Source organism: Coregonus lavaretus (assembly GCF_964263955.1).
Source record: "Coregonus lavaretus genome assembly, chromosome: 13".
Lineage (NCBI taxonomy): Eukaryota > Metazoa > Chordata > Actinopteri > Salmoniformes > Salmonidae > Coregonus > Coregonus lavaretus.
The window spans coordinates 46,158,709-46,180,837 of record NC_140000.1 but is presented as its reverse complement, the minus strand read 5'-3'; the positions used below and the strand labels follow the sequence as shown (position 1 = coordinate 46,180,837).

General features: G+C 44.7%; 1 gene segment (V, D, J or C); it reads left to right on the top strand.

The window, feature by feature from the left end:
* Positions 1-1,714: 1,714 nt before the first annotated feature.
* Positions 1,715-9,445, top strand: LOC311140055 (Ig kappa-b4 chain C region-like). The segment is given in 2 exons: positions 1,715-1,745; positions 9,141-9,445.
* Positions 9,446-22,129: the final 12,684 nt, after the last annotated feature.

Here is a 22,129-nt window from a genome sequence, read left to right as displayed (position 1 = left end):
GGTCAGAATACCTTTTGTTTTACATCTGTAGATCTTGCTTTACATATTGACAGGTAATGTGTTTCAAAACTTCAAATAAATGTTATACACACTTAAAGGCCATGACAAATATAACAAGTTAAAACCATGATGATGATGTTAATGATGATGATGATGGTCATGTGAACTGAACGATTGCTTTCTAACCATATTGTCACATGTCACAGTTGACCTCATCTAGTGTTCCATGTCACTGTCTCCTCCCCTCAGCACCTGCAGTAGGTCCCAGCTGTAGCAGTACAGTCACTGTGCAGTCTGACTGAGGGAGGTTTTTGTACAGCTCTGTATCACTGTGTGAACACCCAGACACTATTGGGATAGTGTAAACTCTGACAGTAGTAATCTCCTGCATCTTCAGCCTGGACTCCACTGATGGTCAGAGTGAAGTCACTCCCAGATCCACTGCCACTGAATCTAGATGGAGTCCCAGACTGAATGGTTTTAGCCAAGTATATTAGGAGTTTAGGAGCTCCTCCAGGTTTCTGTTGGTACCAGGCCAACGACTGTCCATTGCTGTCACTGAATACAGCACTGCTGGTCTTACAGCTCAGACTGACTGAGTGACCCACTGAAACAGTTTTCACTGCAGGAGTCTGAGTCACAGTGACCTGGCCTCTGGATTCTGAAACAGAGATTGCATGTAGAATTAGCATTCAATTGTTTATTAATTTGTCCATATAGCATATTCACTAAAACTGTAATGAGGTTATATATTTATTGCTATGATCCGGGTCATTTTCTGTCAAATATTTTACCTTGAATCCAGAGGGCAAATATCCAGATAAAGATGGTGATAAAAGTCATGGTTGTTGTGGGTTCTGTTTTCATGAAGGACAGCTCTCAGTCATGAAGTGTAAACTCATAGGGATATAAACACTCCCAGACCTCTGAAGCATGTGCTGTCTATGCAAAGTGTCCTCTCTATGCAAATGGGCCTCCTGGAGCAAGGCAGATAACGTATGCCTCATTTGGTAATGTATGGGATATACACTGAGTGTCCAAGATATTAGGAACGCATTCCAAATATTTAGTTCCACCCACTTTTGCCCTCAGAGCAGACTCAATTTGTCGGGTCATGGACTCTATAAGGTGTCGAAAGTGTTCCTTCCACAGGGATGCTGGCCCATGTTGACTCCAATGCTTCCCACAGTTGTGTCAAGTTGGCTGGTGGTGGATCTCTACTCTGAATTGCTCGTTCCATCTCATCCCACAGATGCTCATTTTATTGAGATCTGGTGACTGGGCAGGCCACTGCGGTAAGCTGAATTCAATGTCATGTTCGTGGAACTATTCCTGGACAATCCTAGCCTTGTGGCATGGGGCATTATACTGATGAAAAAATCAATTTGCAGATAGATACACTTCTGCCATGAAGGGATGCACCTGATTGGCAATTTAAACGTTGCTCCACTTTTATCAAGGGGACCAATGTGTGCTATGAAAAACACACCCCACACCATCACACCACCAACGTTGACACACAGCTTTTTGGATGCATGTACTCATGTGGTTTTCTCCATACCCTAGTCCTCCCATCAGCGTGAAACAGCAGGAACAGGGATTCATTAGATCAAGCAATATTTTTCCAATTCTCCAGTGTCCAGTATTTCCATTCCATAGCCCACTGCAAACTCAGTTTCTTGTTTTTTGCTGAAAGAAGTGTAACTTTGTAAGGATGTCGGCTGCCATACCCCATTCGTGTCAAGGTACGATGAGTTGTGCATTCTTTTATGGGTCTTTGGTCACAAATGTTGTACTAGTCTGTCAGTTGACTAACTGTAGCCCGTCTGTTGCTCTGCACAATTCATGTCAGCCTCCTTTGTCCTCTTTCATCAATACCCGTTTTCGACCACTGGCCTGCCGTTGGCTGAATGTCCTTTGGGTGGTGGACCATTCTTGATACACATGGGAAACTGTTGACTGTGAAAAACCCAGCAGCGTTGCAGTTCTTGACACACAAACCGGTGCGCCTGGCACCTACTACCATACCCCGTTAAAAGGCACTTCAATATTTTGTTTTGCCCATTCACTCTCTGAATGGCACACATACACAATCCATGTCTTAATTGTCTCAAGGCTTAAAAATCATTCTATAACCTGTCTCCTCCCCTTCATCTACACTGATTGAAGTGGATTTATCAAGTGACATCAATAAGCGATCACAGCTTTCACCTGGATTCACCTTGTCAGTATGTCATGGAATGTTCCTAATGTTTTGTGCACTCAGTGTATATCATCCATTGTGTGACTGTTTTCATTTTGAGGTGTTGGTCGGTCAAATAATAGAGGGAACCTATGATACTCTAGACTGTAGTCCTCAACACCAACACTGGTCTAGTCCTCAACACTATCACTGGTCTAGTCCTCAACACTATCACTGTTCTAGTCCCTAACACTATCACTGGTCTAGTCCTGAACACTATCACTGGTCTAGTCCTGAACACTATCACTGTTCTAGTCCCTAACACTATCACTGGTCTACTCCTGAACACTATCACTGTTCTTGTCCTGAACACTATCACTGTTCTAGTCCTTAACACTATCACTGGTCTAGTCCTGAACACTATCACTGGTCTAGTCCTGAACACTATCACTGTTCTAGTCCTGAACACTATCACTGGTCTAGTCCTCAACACTATCACTGGTCTAGTCCTCAGTACTATCACTGGTCTAATCCTGAACACTATCACTGGTCTAGTCCTCAACACTATCACTGGTCTAGTCCTCAACACTATCACTGGTCTAGTCCTCAGTACTATCACTGATCTAGTCCTCAACACTATCACTGGTCTAGTCCCTAACACTATCACTGGTCTAGTCCTCAGTACTATCACTGGTCTAGTCCTCAGTACTATCACTGATCTAGTCCTCAGTACTATCACTGGTCTAGTCCTCAACACTATCACTGGTCTAGTCCTCAACACTATCACTGGTCTAGTCCTCAACACTATCACTGGTCTAGTCCTGAACACTATCACTGGTCTAGTCCTCAGTACTATCACTGGTCTAGTCCTCAACACTATCACTGGTCTAGTCCCTAACACTATCGCTGGTCTACTCCTCAACACTATCACTGGTCTAGTCCTGAACACTATCACTGGTCTAGTCCCTAACACTATCACTTGTCTAGTCCTGAACACTATCACTGTACTAGTCCCTAACACTATCACTGGTCTACTCCTGAACACTATCACTGTTCTAGTCCTGAACACTATCACTGGTCTAGTCCCGAACACTATCACTGTTCTAGTCCTGAACACTATCACTGGTCTAGTCCTGAACACTATCACTGGTCTAGTCCTCAACACTATCACTGGTCTAGTCCTCAGTACTATCACTGGTCTAGTCCTGAACACTATCACTGGTCTAGTCATCAACACTATCACTGGTCTAGTCCTCAGTACTATCACTGGTCTAGTCCTCAGTACTATCACTGGTCTAGTCCTCAACACTATCACCGGTCTAGTCCTCCCCCTCAGCACCTGCATCTAAGACTGTCTGAGAGTGGTCTGAGTGGGGAGGGGAAAACGAAAAACTAGCTGTTATTGGCAGAGAGATTTGGAACTCTCTTTGTTATTGGTCTATTAACTAATTTCTATTAACATTTTAATGTCACCATGGAAAGCCGATCCTCCCTCAAATGCAAACCTGCTAATTAGAAGGTCCTATGTGCAGTACATCATATTTTCAACTAGGAACAATCATGAAATAACACTGATGTCATAGTTGAGTGTAGAAGTGGTGTGGAATCAAGCGCAGGACACACAGAGGCTTGGTACTGACGTCTTTAGTGAAGACAAAAAAAGAACAAGCCAAACACGGCTACATTCAACCTGGCAGGCAAGCGAACTTTACGCACACCGGTAAAGTACATACAAAGGCACAAAAGTGCAGAGCTCTCTACTAAACCGAACAGAGAGAAAAAAACGAACTAGCATCCCACAGTGACAACGAACAATTACACACAACACATGACAAAACTCAGGAGAACTTATAGGACGCATAATTAACACTAACAAGGAACAGGTGTAACAAAACAGACAAAACCAATCAAACATCGAAACATAGAACGGTGGCAGCTAGTACTCCGGAGACGACGACCGCCGAAGCCTGCCCGAACAAGGAGAAGGAGCAGCCTCGGCCGAAACCGTGACAGTACCCCCCCCTTGACGCGCGGCTCCAGCCGTGCGCCGACCCCAGCCTCGAGGAAGACCAGAAAGACGCGGAGCAGGGCGCGTGGGATGACCACGATGGAAATCGGTCAGAAGAGACGGGTCTAGGATGTCCCTCCTCAGCACCCAGCACCGCTCCTCCGGGCCGTACCCCTCCCACTCCACGAGATATTGGAGACCCCCCATCCGGCGTCTCGAATCTAGGATGGACCGAACAGTGTACGCTGGAGCCCCCTCGATGTCCAGCGGGGGCGGAGGAGTCTCTTCTATCTCATAGTCCTGGAGTGGACCAGCTACCACCGGCCTGAGGAGAGACACATGGAACGAGGGGTTAATATTCTTGTAATCAATTGGCAGTTGTAACCTGTAACACACCTCGTTCAATCTCCTCAGGACTTTAAAAGGCCCCACAAACCGCCAACCCAGCTTCCGGCAGGGCAGGCGGAGGGGCAGGTTTCTGGTCGAGAGCCAGACTCGATCTCCAGGTGCGTACACTGGCCCCTCACTGCGGTGGAGATCGGCGCTCGTCTTATGTCGACGGATGGCTCGCTGCAGATGGATATGTGCAGTGTTCCACGTCTCCTCCGAGCGCCGCACCCACTCATCCACCGCAGGGGCCTCGATCTGGCGCTGATGCCAAGGTGCCAGAGCCGGCTGGTACCCTAACACACACTGGAAAGGAGTTAGTTTAGTGGAGGAGTGGCGGAGAGAGTTCTGTGCCATCTCGGCCCAGGGAACATACCTCGCCCACTCCTCCGGCCGGCCCTGGCAATACGACCTCAGAAACCTACCCACATCCTGGTTGACACGTTCGACCTGCCCATTACTCTCCGGGTGGTAACCTGAGGTAAGGCTCGCCGAAACCCCCAAACGCTCCATAAACACTCTCCAGACTCTGGAGGTAAACTGGGGGCCTCGATCAGACACTATATCCTCGGGTACCCCGTAATGCCGGAAGACGTGGGTGAATAGAGCCTCAGCGGTCTGTAGGGCAGTAGGAAGACCCGGCATGGGAAGGAGACGACAGGCCTTCGAGAACCGATTCACAACGACCAGGATGGTGGTATTCCCCTGTGAGGGGGGAAGGTCTGTAACAAAATCCACCGAGAGGTGAGACCAGGGTCGTTGTGGAACGGACAGGGGTTGTAACTTACCCCTGGGCAAGTGTCTGGGCGCCTTACACTGGGCACACACCGAGCAGGAGGAGACATAAATCCTCACATCCCTGGCTAACGTTGGCCACCAGTACTTTGTGCTAAGGCAGTGCACTGTCCGGCCAATACCTGGATGTCCAGAGGAGGGTGACGTGTGAGCCCAATAAATGAGTCGATCCCGGACCTCGAACGGGACGTACGTCCGACCCACCGGACACTGTGGAGGGCTAGGGTCAGTGCGTAACGCCCGCTCGATCTCCGTATCGACCTCCCACCGAGGTCGCCCCTACGGAAGCACCCAGACATAGCCCCACACACTGGGCAGACCACCCCTTAAGAGCCTTCTCTCGCCACGAAATGGTAGGATCGTGAGTAATCAACCAGGGAAGCCCCAGCACCACCGAATACGCAGGAGATTCAATCAGGAATAGCTGGATCGTCTACTCATGAACCCCCTGCGTCTCCATCCTAAGTGGCACTGTGACCTCCCTGATCAACCCGGATCCTAACGGACGGCTATCTAGGGCATGTACAGGGAAGGGATTATTAACCGGTAGGAGAGGGATCCCTAACTCTATACAAAATGTACGATCTACAAAATTCCCAGCTGCGCCTGAATCTACTAGCGCCTTATGCTGGGAACGAGGTGCAACCTGTGGAAAACAAACAGGTATGGTTATGTGCACGACAGAAAGCTCTGGGTAAGTGGGGCGCCTACTCACCTGGGAGGACTCCCCAATGTGTGGCCTGCTGTCTCGTCCTCCAGGAGACCCTCCCCAGCACCTAGCCGCGGTGTGCCCTCCACGGCCACAGTTGGTGCAGGGGAGGGCCCCCCTCGGGCTCCTTCTCCTCCGTTCTCTAGCGCCAGCACCCTCGAGCTCCATAGGACTCGGCTCGGAGGTGCTGGAGGGTGGAATGGGCGACCCCCACCCAGGACGTCCGCGGGTGGTGAGCAGGGTGTCTAGCCGAATGGCCATGTCAACCAATTGGTCAAACGAAAGAGTGGTGTCCCTGCACGCCAACTCTCTACGGACGTCCTCCCTGAGGCTGCAGCGGAAGTGATCTATGAGGGCCCGCTCATTCCACCCTGCATCTGCCGCTAGCGTCCGGAACTCCAGTGCAAACTCTTGAGCGCTCCTCATCCCCTGCCGGAGGTAGAATAGACGCTCCCCCGCCGCCTTCCCCTCAGGTGGATGGTCGAACACTGCCCGGAAGCGGCGGGAGAACTCCGCATAGGTGATCGTTGCGGCGTCTATCCTCCTCCATTCGGCATTGGCCCACTCCAACGCCTTGCCGGTGAGACAGGAGATGAGGGCGGAAACGCTCTCGTGTCCTGAGGGCACCGGGTGTACGGTGGCGAGGTAGAGTTCGATTTGCAACAGGAAACCCTGACACCCGGCCGCGGTGCCGTCGTACGCCCTCGGGAGCGAGAGCCGAATCCCACTGGGTTCCGGAAGTTGGACAGGTGGACTGACCGATGGTGATGGTGTGGTAGGTGGGGGCGTGGGTACCCCGCTGGCCTCCCATCGATGATGGAGGGTGTTCATCACCCTATCCAGAGCGTGCCCGATCTGGTTGATCCTGTCCTCCTGTCCACGAAGGCGCTCCTCAATAATCTCGGTAGGTGCGGCTGCTCCTGCTGATTCCATCATATTGGTGTGTAATTCTGTCACAGTTGAGTGTAGAAGTGGTGTGGAATCAAGCGCAGGACACACAGAGGCTTGGTACTGACGTCTTTAGTGAAGACAAAAAAGAACAAGCAAAACACGGCTAGATACAACCTGGCAGGCAAGCAAACTTTACGCACACCGGTAAAGTACATACAAAGGCACAAAAGTGCAGAGCTCTCTACTAAACCAAACAGAGAGAAGAAAACGAACTAGCATCCCACAGTGACAACGAACAATTACACACAACACATGACAAAACTCAGGAGAACTTATAGGACGCATAATAAACACTAACAAGGAACAGGTGTAACAAAACAGACAAAACCAATCAAACATCGAAACATAGAACGGTGGCAGCTAGTACTCCGGAGACGACGACCGCCGAAGCCTTCCCGAACAAGGAGAAGGAGCAGCCTCGGCCGAAACCGTGACAACTGATCCATTTTTTTCACACTTTTACAGTGTTAGTTTCATCAGCTGTTGTACAATATTATATAAAACACAAGAAATACTGAATTTTGACTGCACAGAGCCTTTAATGGATCACTGCTGGTTTTACAGCAGTGGAGAGTAACTGCAGTATGTGACCTGAAAGGACAGCTTTCACTGCAGGATCTGAGTCACAGTGATCTGCCCTCGGGATACTGAGAAATGAATAACACATTGTCAAGATCAGATTCCATTTAAGATCAGTTTTCTAGAACATAATATGCTTTAGAATTCAACAGCAACTTTAACTTGAAAGCAAATGACAAGCATCAAGATGAAGGGGTCTATTCAATCCGTATTGCTGAAGTTCAGCGTTACAGCGTGATTGGAATTTAAAGGCAATGTTCCTGTGTTAGCGGAGACTGCATTCACAGTAAACGATGCATATGGGGTGGCAGGTAGCCTAGCGGTTAAGAGGTCGCTAGTTCGAATCCCTGAGCCGACTAGGTCAAAAATCTGTCGATGTGCCCTTTAGTAAGGCCCTTATTGCTCCTGTAAGTCCCTCTGGATAAGAGCATCTGCTAAGTGAAGTAAATGTAATATGTCAGCTCAATCAAAAATTATCTTGACATTTCTATCCGGCAATCTGTAACACTTCAACGATACACCTTTTATTTCAGATGAAGGGCTCTATTCAATCCGTATTGCTGAAGTTCAGCGCTAAAGCCCAATTGAAATTTAAAGGCTTCAGCGATACAGATTGAATACAGCCCTAACTGTCACTTCACTCATGCTTGGACTCTTATGAAAGCTTCTCAAATCAGTTACTGAACATTTCTCTAAAATGTTTGGGTTTGTTTTTTACCTTTCTATTTTATAATAAAACTATAATGTTTTTCATTTAATCAAAAAACTATTTCAAATGAAGAATATAACATTATATTTGGCCAGTATTCATATGTGCTCATGGTTTATACCACAGTCTAAAACATTTTATTATTCAGCTTGCCCAATGGTCAGGAGGTTTTTGTACCAGCAGTTATAGGGGTTGTATCACTGTGGTACACTTTTGGTAGCGGCACCAGACTAGATGTTGGAAGTAAGTTTCTTGATGTTTGTCTGATTCCATTTTATTCTTAAACTCTTTAATATCTATTAAAACATTTAGATTTGAGATACTTTACTTTCCAAAAATATTGTTATATATTGATTTTGAAAGAGCCTTCTTTAACAGTTTATTTAATCAAAATGTTAAATTGCGGGCATTTTTTTGTACGTTTTATTTGTGTGATTGCAGACTATATAACTCTTATTCTGGTATGATAACTATAATATTTGTTATTGTAGTCATCAGTGCATTGTGTTCATGATAGCCAGAAAGGGTCTCTGTTATTTGTATCCAACCTCTTGGATTCTGCAAAATACTACAAATATGAGTATTCTGATGAGAAACTATCCTAATTTTTTTTTAAGTATGACAAAGTAATGCTAAAGTTACACACGTCATACTTGTATGCTTTCTGCTTGTATACTTTATACTTGTAATCTGCTTTCCTATCATACTAATGTTTGTGTTTTCTTCACGTCTTTTAGCAATCTAATCTAAGTTTTAGAAGTCATTTCCAAAGTACTTTGTTTTGATGTAGTTGATGTGTTGTGTTTCTTCAAGGTAACAGTTCCCAAACCCGTCCAGCCAGCCTCTAGTGAGGAGCTGTCCAGTAAGTCAATAGCCACGCTGATGTGTCTAGCCAACAAGGGCTTCCCCTCAGACTGGACCATGAGCTGGAAAGTGGACGGGACCAGCAAGAAGCAGGAGGCCAGTCCCGGGTTCCTGGAGAAGGACGGCCTGTACAGCTGGAGCAGCACCCTGACTCTCACTGCCCAGGAGTGGACGAAGGCAGGAGAGGTGACCTGTGAATTCCAGCAGAAATCCCAGACTCCAGTCACAAAGACCCTGAGGAGGGCTGACTGTTCTGGGTAGGACCCCTCAGTCACACACCCCTGTGGAGAGAGGATGCTGGTTCCTCTGCTTTGACTAGCTTTGTTCTAAAATCAGTAATTCTCTGATTTAGAGATCACCCTGGTGTAGACTAACAGGGGGCTTGGCTTGAATTCATGTGTCAATCCATTCTGTAGATTGAGATTGTGTTAGTTTTAGATTTGATGTGATCTGCTTTTATTCACTATCATGTTTGTTTTGATGCTTCGATTGTGTGATAATGGATTAAAATAAATATTTCTTTTTGAAATGCATATTTTTGTTGTTTCTATTAATAAACAGTATCTTAGATACTGTATATTTGTAATATTCTGGAAAAATATGTATTCAGTAAGGCTGATTAATGCTGTCTTTAAAAACTGTCAAGTCTAAAACTCACTCTAACATCATAATGGACCAGTATTTAATACTATCACAATATATTATGATATAATAGAAGAGGTTCTGCCATGGTAGTAGTTGACTGTCTTCATTCATCAGGATACTGAGTCTGTGTCAGATGTGTTTGACTTGACAGACTTTATAGTAATAAAATAAGAACTATCAAACAGTCAACCGATATCTTGGACTCTCACGTGTGTTATAGGCTTTGATTTGAAGCTAAAAAAAAATTGTATTTTTACAAATATTACAAGTGGCACTACTTCAAGATATAGCAGCGTTTCCCATACTCAGTCCTCAAGGGGTGTACATTTAGTTTTTTGTCCTAACACTACACAGCTGATTCAAATTATCATAACTTGATGATTAGTTGATTATTTGAATCAGGTGTGTAGTGCTAGAGCAAAAACCAAAACGTGCAACATTTGGGGTCCCGAGGACCGAGTTTGGGAAACGCTGTTATATAGTGTAGTGACAGTCTTCTCTACCTCCAACCCCCTGGGGACAGAGTGAACATCTGGTGACAGTGCTGCTCTATTCTGGGACAAGCAGAACCACCCAGCCTTGTCTATGTAAATTTCAGTTTCACTCCCACAGATACCAGTCTAGCAGTTGAACAGTTTCACTGCCTGAAATACCCTGGACTGGGCCAGATGTGAGGGAGTGGACTGGTTTTACTTTAACCTCTATAGTGGATTCAGGGAGGGGGACTTTCTTACAATGAATAAACCACCATTTAATAGATGACATAAAATATGGGTATTACTAAATATAGGCATTGATAGTTACTGACATCACATTCTAATTCCTAATTCTATGGTTACAGATATGTGTGTAATGTCTGAGCTCAAAATCTTTTTCCTGAAAGCAGAGGGCAAGTGTCCAGATGAGGATGGTGATAAAAGTCATGGTTGTTGTGGGTTCTGTTGTCATGAAGGACAGCTCTCAGTCATGAAGTGTTCAACTCACAGGGATATAAACACTCCCAGACCTCTGAAACATGTGCTGGCAATGCAAAGTGTTCTCTCTAACCAAACAGACTTTCATGGTCCCACAGAGAAACTGTAGTTGAAGAGATCTTCTTCTTTGGTATAATAGTGTTCGCAACAATTATGTGTATTCCGCCACCTACTGTACATGTGGATAATAAGGATCCAAAAAGGAAAAAAATGTGGGGTAAAAAATAAATAAATACATATATTTTAAAAAATCCATACAAACTTTTAGTAACGAAATGTTAATTAAACTAAATTAATCAGGTCCCTACACAGGCTCAGAAGGATCCTGTGATGGCGGGACATTTCCTGGCGACAGTAGTCCTTGCAGTGCTTCTGCTGTTAAGTCTTCTCATTTACATTTACATTTACGTCATTTAGCAGACGCTCTTATCCAGAGCGACTTACAAATTGGTGCATTCACCTTATAGCCAGTGGGATAACCACATAGCCAGTGGGATAACCACTCGGCTGCAGATATAATGATGTCCAGCTTCTTAGACACTTGTGCAGTACAATTAATAACTGTGGCTATAAATGCTACAAAATACACCTTTTTCACAATAAGTGTTTCCAGATTACTTGATTGAAGTATAACATTTGCAACTGGTTGTGTTGCATCCACCACCATATCTTCTGAAGAACTTCAATGCTCTTCACCGCCTCCACATAGGAGATTTGCTGTACAGCCCTGATCCTTGACACCTCAACCTCTTTCACCCTAACAGAACACTCAGGGTATTCGGAATTATGATCCCCGCCACAGTTGAAACATTTTACATTCACAGACTCTTCAATAACATATTCCTTCCATCTGCAAACACTTGACACATGGCCAAACTTTTTACACTTTTTGCATTGCTTCGGGATTGGCACGAATGCTCTTACAGCGTATCTTATATCCCAACTTTACATAGGGTGGTAAATACTCATCAAACATCAATAATACAGATAAACTTTGCTCCTTTTTCCCATTCTCCATACGGGTCAAGTGACATGCATTAACTACTCCTGGAATTTTTAGCCTAAGATATTGATTATCAATGTCCAACGGGACGCCAGAAATAACACCTTTTACTGGTTTCCTGCTCCGAAAACCAAAGCTGTTCACTTCATGCGTCGATATTTTCGCGAGCCACAATGCACATTCCTTTTGCTCTTTAGATACACACCATATCAACACCATACCACTCCTGGTTACTATGATATCAACACCATACCACTCCTGGTTACTATGATATCAACACCATACCACTCCTGGTTACTATGATATCAACACCATACCACTCCTGGTTACTTTGACTGCATCCACATTTCCCAATGCCTTCTTCACCATCCTCTGACTTCAAAAGGGTTTCCCAAATAAACATCTTTATCCAAAAAATGTACTCCAACAAGGAACTGTCACACCCTGACGTATGAAACTCTAGTATGTTGAGTCAGGGTGTGGAGTTCTATGTTGTATTTTCTATGTTCTCAGTCTAGGTGTTGTATTTCTATGTTTGGCCGGGTGTGATTCCCAATCAGAGACAGCTGTCGCTCGTTGTCTCTGATTGAGGATCATACTTAGGCAGCCTGTTTACAATCATTAGTTGTGGGATCTTGTTCTGTGTTAGAGGCTTGTATTGTGTTTAGCCTTAGGACTTCACGTTTCGTTGGTTTGTTCGTGTGTTTATCGGTGAAATAAACATATATGCCTTTCACGCTGCGCCTTGGTCTGACCCGTCCTTAAACGAACGTGACAGGAACGATTCATCAGACTCATTTTCCACAACAATTTTAGCCCTTTCTGTTCCATTCTTGGACTTCACTATTGTCCACTCATCTTTCTCACTAACTGTACTCAACGCGCTTTCAGCTTCAAACGACACTACTTCTTCTTCCACCATCTCTCCCCTCGTTGAAGAGATGTGTGAGCAGCTGACCTTTAAAAAGGTTGAGAGCTGATTGTCCAGCCAATCATGGCCTTGATTGGTAAATGAGCCTCAGCTGGAATCAATTAAAGACTGTGAAGGTGCTGGAAGATAGCAGGGCGTGGCAGGAACGAGGTGTTGTACTAACGATCAGGCGTTTAAGAAATATATAATTGATTTAGAGATTAAACCTGATGTGGCTTAGAGCACATCTTGATTTTATTATTCCTGGTTATTGTTCAATCAGATCCGATAGATCAACTGCATACATGACATGCGTTCAGCCTTAATAGGCTGTGGATATACAACCCCAGGTCATGATCAGTTGTGCTTTGTAATGTTTAAGAAATGTAAATGTAAATGTAATGTAAATGTTTAAGCATATACCTGATGAGGTAATGTAGTGTATCTGTTTACTGCATGTCTTTGTAGACTTAGGGGCAGTTTGCCAGACACATTAAGCTTAGTCCTGGACTGAAAAGCAAACTCAATTGGATAATCTTCATTGAAAGAGCTTTTAGTCTAGGACAATGCTTCATCTGTGTCCAGGAAACCCCCTCCTAGTGTTTTGTTGCTCTTGGTGTGCTAAACTGTAGAGCATGAATGTAACATACATTTATCTGATGAATTGTTTTGTCTAGAAATGTTTTCAGAGTTTATTTTTGCCTTTATCTTTATAGATTAAGTGTTTTGTTGTTGTCGGTTGTTCTCAGTACTGTAGCTAGTTGTTTATCCTGTGTGTATTCTCTCCTCTCCTCTCCTCTCCTCTCCTCTCCTCTCCTCTCCTCTCCTAATATATTCTGTTATACAATAGTAGTAGTAGCTGACTCTCCTCTATCATCTCTCCTCTTCTCCAGCTCTTCCCTCTGTCAGGCACACAGTGTCTCTGCTCCCTCCTGTCCTCTGAGTAACTCTCCGGGGGCTCGGCCAAACTGGCATGCCTGCTGAGAGTGTACTCCCCCCAGGGGGCGATGGTGAGCTGGGAGGTGGACGGGGCGGAGGTCAAGGATGGGGTCCTGACCACCACAGAAGAAGAGAAGGGCGGCCACTTCAGCCGCAGTAGCACCCTGACCCTGAGCAAGGCACGCTGGGAAGATGGAGAGGTGTACACCTGCACGACGACGACACCAGTGATTCAGCCGCCTTCAGGAAAAGTCAATATAGTGTCTAGAGACCGGAGAAGCAATTGTAGGGTTCTAGAGAATCCCCACATGATGCTAGTTCTGGAAACATTAGTGTTTTAGAGCTGAATGTTACAGTATAATAGTGAATAATATCAGTAGTGCTGTGTGCTAAATGAAGTATTTTGAGATTATGTTGTACATGTCTTCTTGCCTCTGAGTTCAAATAAAGCTTGCTTTGATTAGAAAATAATCCAATAATTGATTTAATCATCATTCCAGTGATCACTATCACATGAATAGGCAGAACACTTCATACTAATTTAGATCAATCAGCTTCTTTTATAATTTCAGCATTGTAGCATATAGCTACTCTCATGTTTTCAAACAGAATTAAAGGGCATCTGATCCAACAAATACTCTGCAATCATTTCTACAACTGAATGATCCTGTTATACTGTAGCACCAATACCAGTTATAATAATTAGTGATATTTGATAATAAACCTCTAAGATCTGCTCTCAGAACTCACACTACTAAACAGTTACTTTCCATGACATGTATATTTATTATGTTTAATTCCTAATATGATTTTATTAAATTAGATATTTTTGCAATGGTTTTCAACAATGTGTGGTCTACACTTCTCCATTATATTTCCCCTGGTCTTCTCTACCTCCAACCCCCTGGGAACAGAGTGAATATCTGGTGACAGTGCTGCTCTATTCTGGGACAAGCAGAACCACCCAGCCCTGTCTATGCTGAATTAACATTACTTTTATTTTTACTTCAGTAGATCTTACTCTGCATATGGACAGGTAATGTGTTCCAAAACTTCTAATACATTTTTATATACACTTTCAGTTCATGACAATATAACAAGTTACAACCATGATGATGATGATGATGACACTTTCTAACCATTTTCAAAGTTGACTTCCTCTACTGATCAGTGTTCCATGTCAGTGTCATCCCCCTCAGCACCTGCAGTAGGTCCGAGCTGTAGCAGTACAGTCTGACTGAGGGAGGTTTATGTATCTGTGAACACCCAGACACTGTTGGGATAGTGGAAACTCTGACAGTAGTAATCTCCTGCATCTTCAGCCTGGACTCCACTGATGGTCAGAGTGAAGTCACTATGAGTTCCACTACCACTGCATCTAGATGGAGTGTTTTAGTATGGTAAATAAGGAGTTCATGAGTTCCTCCAGGTTTCTGTTGATACCAGGCAAGACGGGCATCAGAGTAACCTGCTTGATACACATTACTGCACGTTTTACAGTTCAGAGAGACTGTCTGTTCTGGGAGAACAGTTTTCACTGCAGGAGTCTGAGTCACATTGATCTGTCCTCTGGATTCTGAAACATAGAATAAAACATTTATATGAAATGAATATCACATATATTAAGCAATTGTTCTGAATAAAATATTTACATTAATATACATTATACTTTTGTGTAGATTAAATCATTGTTCAACAACAAATTCTGAAGATGGTAACCTTGAAAGCAGAAAGCAAGTGTCCAGATGAAGATGGTGATAAAAGTCATGGTTGTTGTGGGTTCTGTTGTCATGAAGGACAGCTCTTAGTCATGAAGTGTTAAACTCACATGGCTATAAACACTCCCAGACCACTGAAGCATGCACTGCCAATGCAAAGTATCCTCTCTATGCAAATGGTCTTCCGAGGAACAACCAACACCATCAATGCTGAGAAAAGGATTTGATGCAACGGCTATCTCACCGTGTTATCTAAAAATAACGTATGACTAAACAAAAAGTAGGTGCCTGTGCTTCCAGAATTCTAGTGGCTACCTACAGTGGGGCTCTGCTCCAGACAATCTGTTGAGGATAAAAATAGGATTTGGTTTCATGCTCTCCCCAGTGTTTAGAGATGATAACAACAGAAACCTCAGTGTTTCGGTGAACCTAGATAGACAGTAACAGAGATGATTCAGTATTGACACTTAAGTACCCAAACAGTCAGGCAATCAAACTCCACTCAAATTAATTTTATCTAAATTAGTTCACTTGAAAATACACAGTGAGTTTGCTAAAACACAAATGTACATAAAATACACAGATATGTACATAATAGCAAGCCTTTTGTTTGGCAAATCATAATGCAAAATCAAGATGTTCAGAATGTCATGTGGTTTTTACCAATTCTTGTTAGAGGATTCACTCAAGCCAATTCATTGAATAGGTCCCTTTGTCACAACACATGTGCACTTACAGTGAAATACATGATTAAAAAATGTTCAGATAGTCCATTAGACTTAGATTTAAGCACCTATACAAAGGTTAAATAAATGTGTCTGATTTCCAACAGAAAGAGTGGGATGGATGTTGAGTCTCTTCAACAATATCCAACAAAGCAACAGCGCCTCTTTGATAGAATACAGAACCTCTCTGAAAACAACGCAGGAGACAGGAGAGACACAGGTCATTGCAACTGTTCATACACCTCTTTTCCAGAAGTCATTGTTGAGTCATTATAGCTGTCCTGTGGCGCTACAAAACTGTCTTCAGATGATCCCTAATGCTTCCTCATCGTCAGATTGGAATAATACTCAGGTTCAGTTGCATCGCCCTTGTCTGGCACTGCTCTGCTGTTTTCATGAAGCCCTGGTCAGCCATCATTTGGGAAATCTCTGTATAAATGTGTTCCAGTTCAGTGTTTCCCCTCAGGTCCTCTTGGATTCTGTCACTGACCCATATGTCGAGGAGGGCTTCAGTCTCCTCAATGCTCCAGGGGAGATCTAGTTCTCATGGTGATGGACAGCCAAAAAACAACAACACGTAAACAAAGGCCCAACGTTGATAGTATAATGTAAAAACAGCATTTACTGTACAGAGATTAGGAGATTGTTTCAGTTACCTGTTCCGTGGACTTGGCCACCTGGGACCTCTCCCATGTCTGTGGCGCCATTCGATTCCTCAGCCAGAGAGTCACAGGATAGATGCTTGTTCCCGAATATTTGCACAAACTGATCGTAGAATTCGCACTCCACATTTTCTCCTCCACTCCTGGGAAAATAGAACATTTCTTATTCCTCATATCTGGTTAGTTTATGAGCTTTGCTTTACTAACATGAGCATGGCAAACCTCTGACCATAAATACAAAACTGTTCCATCAGTATGGCATCTTCATAATCAATTTGCAATTATAAATAGTGGTTATCAATTTCATATCCATATCTTATCCCCCATGACTTACTGTTTGCTCTCGCAGAACTGGAGGAAGTTGGCCTTTAGCCGCTTCACTCTAGACTGGCACTGTTCGGCTATCCTCAGGAAGCCCTGGTTGGCCATGTCATCGATGTAGACCACCACACCAAGCATGTCCCGAAACACTGGAAGACTGATGGAGCATTCATCAAACCGTACGGCATCAGCAGGTATTCGTAATGCCCCGTGGTTGTGCTGAATGCTGTCTTCCACTCGTCCCCTTCTCGGACACGCACCAGGTTGTACGCACTCCGGAGATCTAATTTTGTGAAGAAGCGCACCCCATGCATTGACCCGATTACAGATGGAATGAGGGGTAGCGGTAACTATAATGAATTGTCCCCTTGTTAAGTGCTCGGTAATCAATGCAAGGGCGCAGACCTCTGTCTTTCTTCTTCACAAAAAAGAAACTCGAGGAGGCGGGCAAAGTGGAGGGACGTATGAACCCCTGGCGCAGGGACTCGGAGAGGTATGTCTCCATTGCCTCCATTTCAGCCTGTGACAGGGGATATACATGACTCCTGGGAGGCACACCGTCTACCCAGAGGTTTATCCCGCAATCCCCCACCCGATGAGGTGGTAATTTGGTCGCCTGCGTTTTGGAAAACGCGTGTGCCAAATCGAGGTATTCGGGGGTAATGCCCACGGTGGAGGTAGTGTCTGGACTTTCCATCGTTGTTGCACCAATGGAAACAGCTAGACACCTACCCTGACACTCTCGCGACCACCCGTGAGAACCCTCTGCGGCCATGAAAAGGTGGGGTTGTGTAGTGCTAACCAGGGAAGACCCAACACAACAGGGAAATCGGGAGACTCAATAATAAAAAAAAGTGACTTGCTCTCTATGGGTCTCTTGCGTAACCATCGTGACTGGTGCTGTAACTTCCCTAGCGAACCCTGACCCTAATGGTCGACTGTCAAGTGCTTTGATGGGCAGTGGAATGGATAGGGGAACCAATGTAATACCTAGACTATGAGCTAACGACCTGTCCATAAAGTTCCCAGCTGCACCTGAATCGACCAGCGCCTTACGCTGGGGAACTACCGTGTAATCAGGGAAGTGGACGTGTATGGTAAAGTGTGCAGCAGAGGGCTCTGAACGAGTGTAGGTTTTCGCTACATGGGGTGACGCGAGAGTGCCCTGCCTGCCGCCTCCAGACCCAAAAGAACGCTGACGACAGCGTGCAGTCGAATGTCCTCTCGTGCCACAAGAGTGACACTGGAGCTGTCGTCCTCCGCTCTCCCGGATCGCTGCCCCACCCAGCTCCATCGGAACGTCATCCGGGTTGAAGTGGGGTGAAACGGGCAGGCCCCCTCCAGGACGTCCTCCTGAAGCCAGCAAGTTGTCCAACCGGATGGCCATGTCCACCAGCTGATTGAAAGTCAACGTGTCATCCCGGCAGGCTAGCTCCCTTCGGACGTCCTCTCGCAGGTTGCATCAAAAGCGGTCGATGAGGGACCGCTCGTTCCACCCGGACCCAGCCGCTAGAGTTCGAAACTCCAGGGCAAAGTCTTGCGCGGTCCTCGTCCCCTGCCTCAGTTGGACCAGCCACTCGCCCGCCTCTCCTCCTTCGGGCAGGTGATCGAAGACTGCCCGGGAAGAGGCGCGCGAACTCCCCGTAGTGGTCCATCGCATCTCCTCCTTCATTCCAGACCACATTGGCCCAATCCAGGGCTTTCCCCGAGAGGCAGGAGATGAGGGCGGACACCTTCTCCTGCTCCGATGGAGCCGGGCTGATGGTAGAGAAGTAGAGGTCCAGATGCAGGAGGAATCCCTGGCAGCGGGCAGCTGTCCCGTCATACTCCCTCGGTCAGGATAGGTGAATCCCGGCATTGGACGACCTGGAGAACTCGATCCATCGCTTCTCCTAAGCTGGCACGCATAGTAGAATGCTCCCGGACCCGCGCCACGACTCCAGGCATGTTCCCTTCTCTTGCTGACTCCATGTTTGGGTTTGTGATTCTGTAGCGGTTGATTTAGGACGGGTCAGGCGCAGGAGAGTAAATCACGGAATATATGGTTTATTCGATAAACAGTGGTACGCAGCAATGCGTAATACAAACCAGTGCGGTAAAACGGCGCACTGGGGAAAACAAGGCACAAGGTTGAATATCCCGGCGATACACAATATAATCTAGCTCCACCAAGCTATAATATCCTCTACAATAAACAATCACACACAAAGACAAGGGGGCAGAGGGAACACTTATACAGGTACTGATGAGGGGACATGAACCAGGTGTGTGTAATAAACAAGACAAAATGAATGGAATGATGAGATGAGGAGCGGCAGTGGCTAGAAGGCCGATGACGACGAATGCCGAATCCTGCCCGAACAAGGAGAAGAGGCAGCTTCGGAGGAAGTCGTGACATGGACTCAGCCAGATGTGAGGGAGTGGACTGGTTTTAACCTCTATGGTGGATTCAGGGAGGGAGACATTAACAGATATGCCACCATGTAATTAATGACAGATAAAATGGATATTATACTTTACATGTATGTAGTGTACATGTCTCTCATGTTTGAACCCAGCATCATGTCTCATTCACAGATCTATCAGTCAGTAACCTGCTCATGAAAATAGTTAATATAATACTATAAGATCAAATCCATTTAAATCACACATTTGGTTGTGAGGTCCATTTGGGGACTTGGTCTGGGGGGCTGAAGTGATTGTAACGGGAAGTAACGTTGAAGTAATGTTGAGGTCATAACACCTTGTGTTTTACTTCTTACTTTGCATATGGACAGGTATTGTGTTTTCAAAACCCACAAATAACTTTTAGATGATCTTTAAGGTCATGACAAATATAACGAGTCACAACCATGATGATGATGATGATGATGATGGAGAACATGTGATATGAATTATGCTTTCTATCCTTATTCAAGATTTCCTTGCTGATCAGTGTTCCATGTCACTATCGCTTCCCCCTCAGCACCTGCAGTAGGTCCCAGCTGTAGCAGTACAGTCACTGTGTAGTCTGACTGAGGGAGGTTTTTGTAAAGCTCTGTATCACTGTGTGAACACTGGACCACTGTTGTCACTCTGACAGTAGTAATCTCCTGCATCTTCAACCTGGACTCCACTGATGGTCAGAGTGAAGTCACTCCTAGATCCACTGCCACTGAATCTAGATGGAGTCCCAGACTGAAGGGTTTTAACCCAGTATTTTAGGAGTTTAGGAGCTCCTCCAGGTTTCTGTTGGAACAAGGCCACACAGGTGAACCAGAATACAGAATAAGCATTTGATACAGTCACACTGGTTTTACAGTTTATAATAACTGTCTGTCCTGGGAGAACAGTTTTCATTGTAGGATTCTGAGTCACAGTGACCTGTCCTCTGGATTCTGAAACAGAGACATTTAAGACTTTTTTTAAACTCTGTTTGTTTTGTCTGAATTTTAACTAATCTCATTCTCTCAAGGAAGAGGCAATATTTCAATATAATATTTAGATAAAAAATAAAATTGAAGAGCTTGATATTAGAAAATCTTACCTTGAATTAAGAACATCAATATCCACACAAAGCTCATGACAAAATTAATTGTTGAAGTTCTGTTGTCATGAAGGACAGCTCTCAGTCATGAAGTGTTAAACTCACAGGGATGTGAACACTCCCAGACCACCGAAGCATGTGCTGACAATGCAAAGTGTCCTATATGTAAATAGTCTTCCTGGACAGTCAGAGTTTATTAATAAATGTGATGTAGAAACATGATATCCATGTAATCACTGACATGGTTTCTGATATAGGTGCTGAAAGGGGACTAATATATTGATTATAGACATCTACAATTTTGTTTTTGTTTTGTTTGTTTTTTATATGTCACCTTTATTTAACCAGATAAGCCAGTTGAGAACAAGTTCTCATTTACAACTGCGACCTGACCAAGATAAAGCAAAGCAGTGCAATGAAAAACAACAACACAGAGTTACATATGGGGTAAAACTGTCCTCTGTAGCTCAGCTGGTAGAGCACGGCGCTTGTAACGCTAAGGTAGTGGTTTCCATCCCCGGGACCACCCATACACAAAAAAAATAAAAATTATGCACGCATGACTGTAAGTCGCTTTGGATAAAAGCGTCTGCTAAATGGCATATTATATTATTATATTATTATTATATTATATTATATATTATATTATATAAAACAAAACATAAAGTCAAAAATACAACAGAAAATATATATACACTGTGCAACTGTTGCAAGTTATGGAGGTAAGGCAATAAATAGGCCATAGTGCAAAATAAATACAATTAGTATTAACACTGGAATGATAGATGTGCAAGAGATGATGTGCAAATAGAGATACTGGGGTGCAAATGAGCAAAATAAATAACAATATGGGGATGAGGTAGTTGGGTGGGCTAATTTCAGATGGGCTTTGTACAGGTGCAGTGATCGGTAAGGTGCTCTGACAACTGATGCTTAAAGTTAGTGAGGGAGATAAGAGTCTCCAGCTTCAGAGATTTTTGCAATTCGTTCCAGTCATTGGCAGCAGAGAACTGGAAGGAATGGCGGCCAAAGGAGGTGTTGGCTTTGGGGATGACCAGTGAGATATACCTGCTGGAGCGCATACTACGGATGGGTGTTGCTATGGTGACCAATGAGCTAAGATAAGGCGGGGATTTGCCTAGCAGTGATTTATAGATGGCCTGGAGCCAGTGGGTTTGGCGACGAATATGTAGTGAGGACCAGCCAACAAGAGCGTACAGGTCACAGTGGTGGGTAGTATATGGGGCTTTGGTGACAAAATGGATGGCACTGTGATAGACTACATCCAATTTGCTGAGTAGAGTGTTGGAGGCTATTTTGTAAATGACATCGCCGAAGTCAAGGATCGGTAGGATAGTCCGTTTTGCGAGGGCATGTTTGGCAGCATGAGTGAAGGAGGCTTTGTTGCGAAATAGGAAGCCGATTCTAGATTTAACTTTGGAGATGCTTAATGTGAGTCTGGAAAGAGAGTTTACAGTCTAACCAGACACCTAGGTATTTGTAGTTGTCCACATACTCTAGG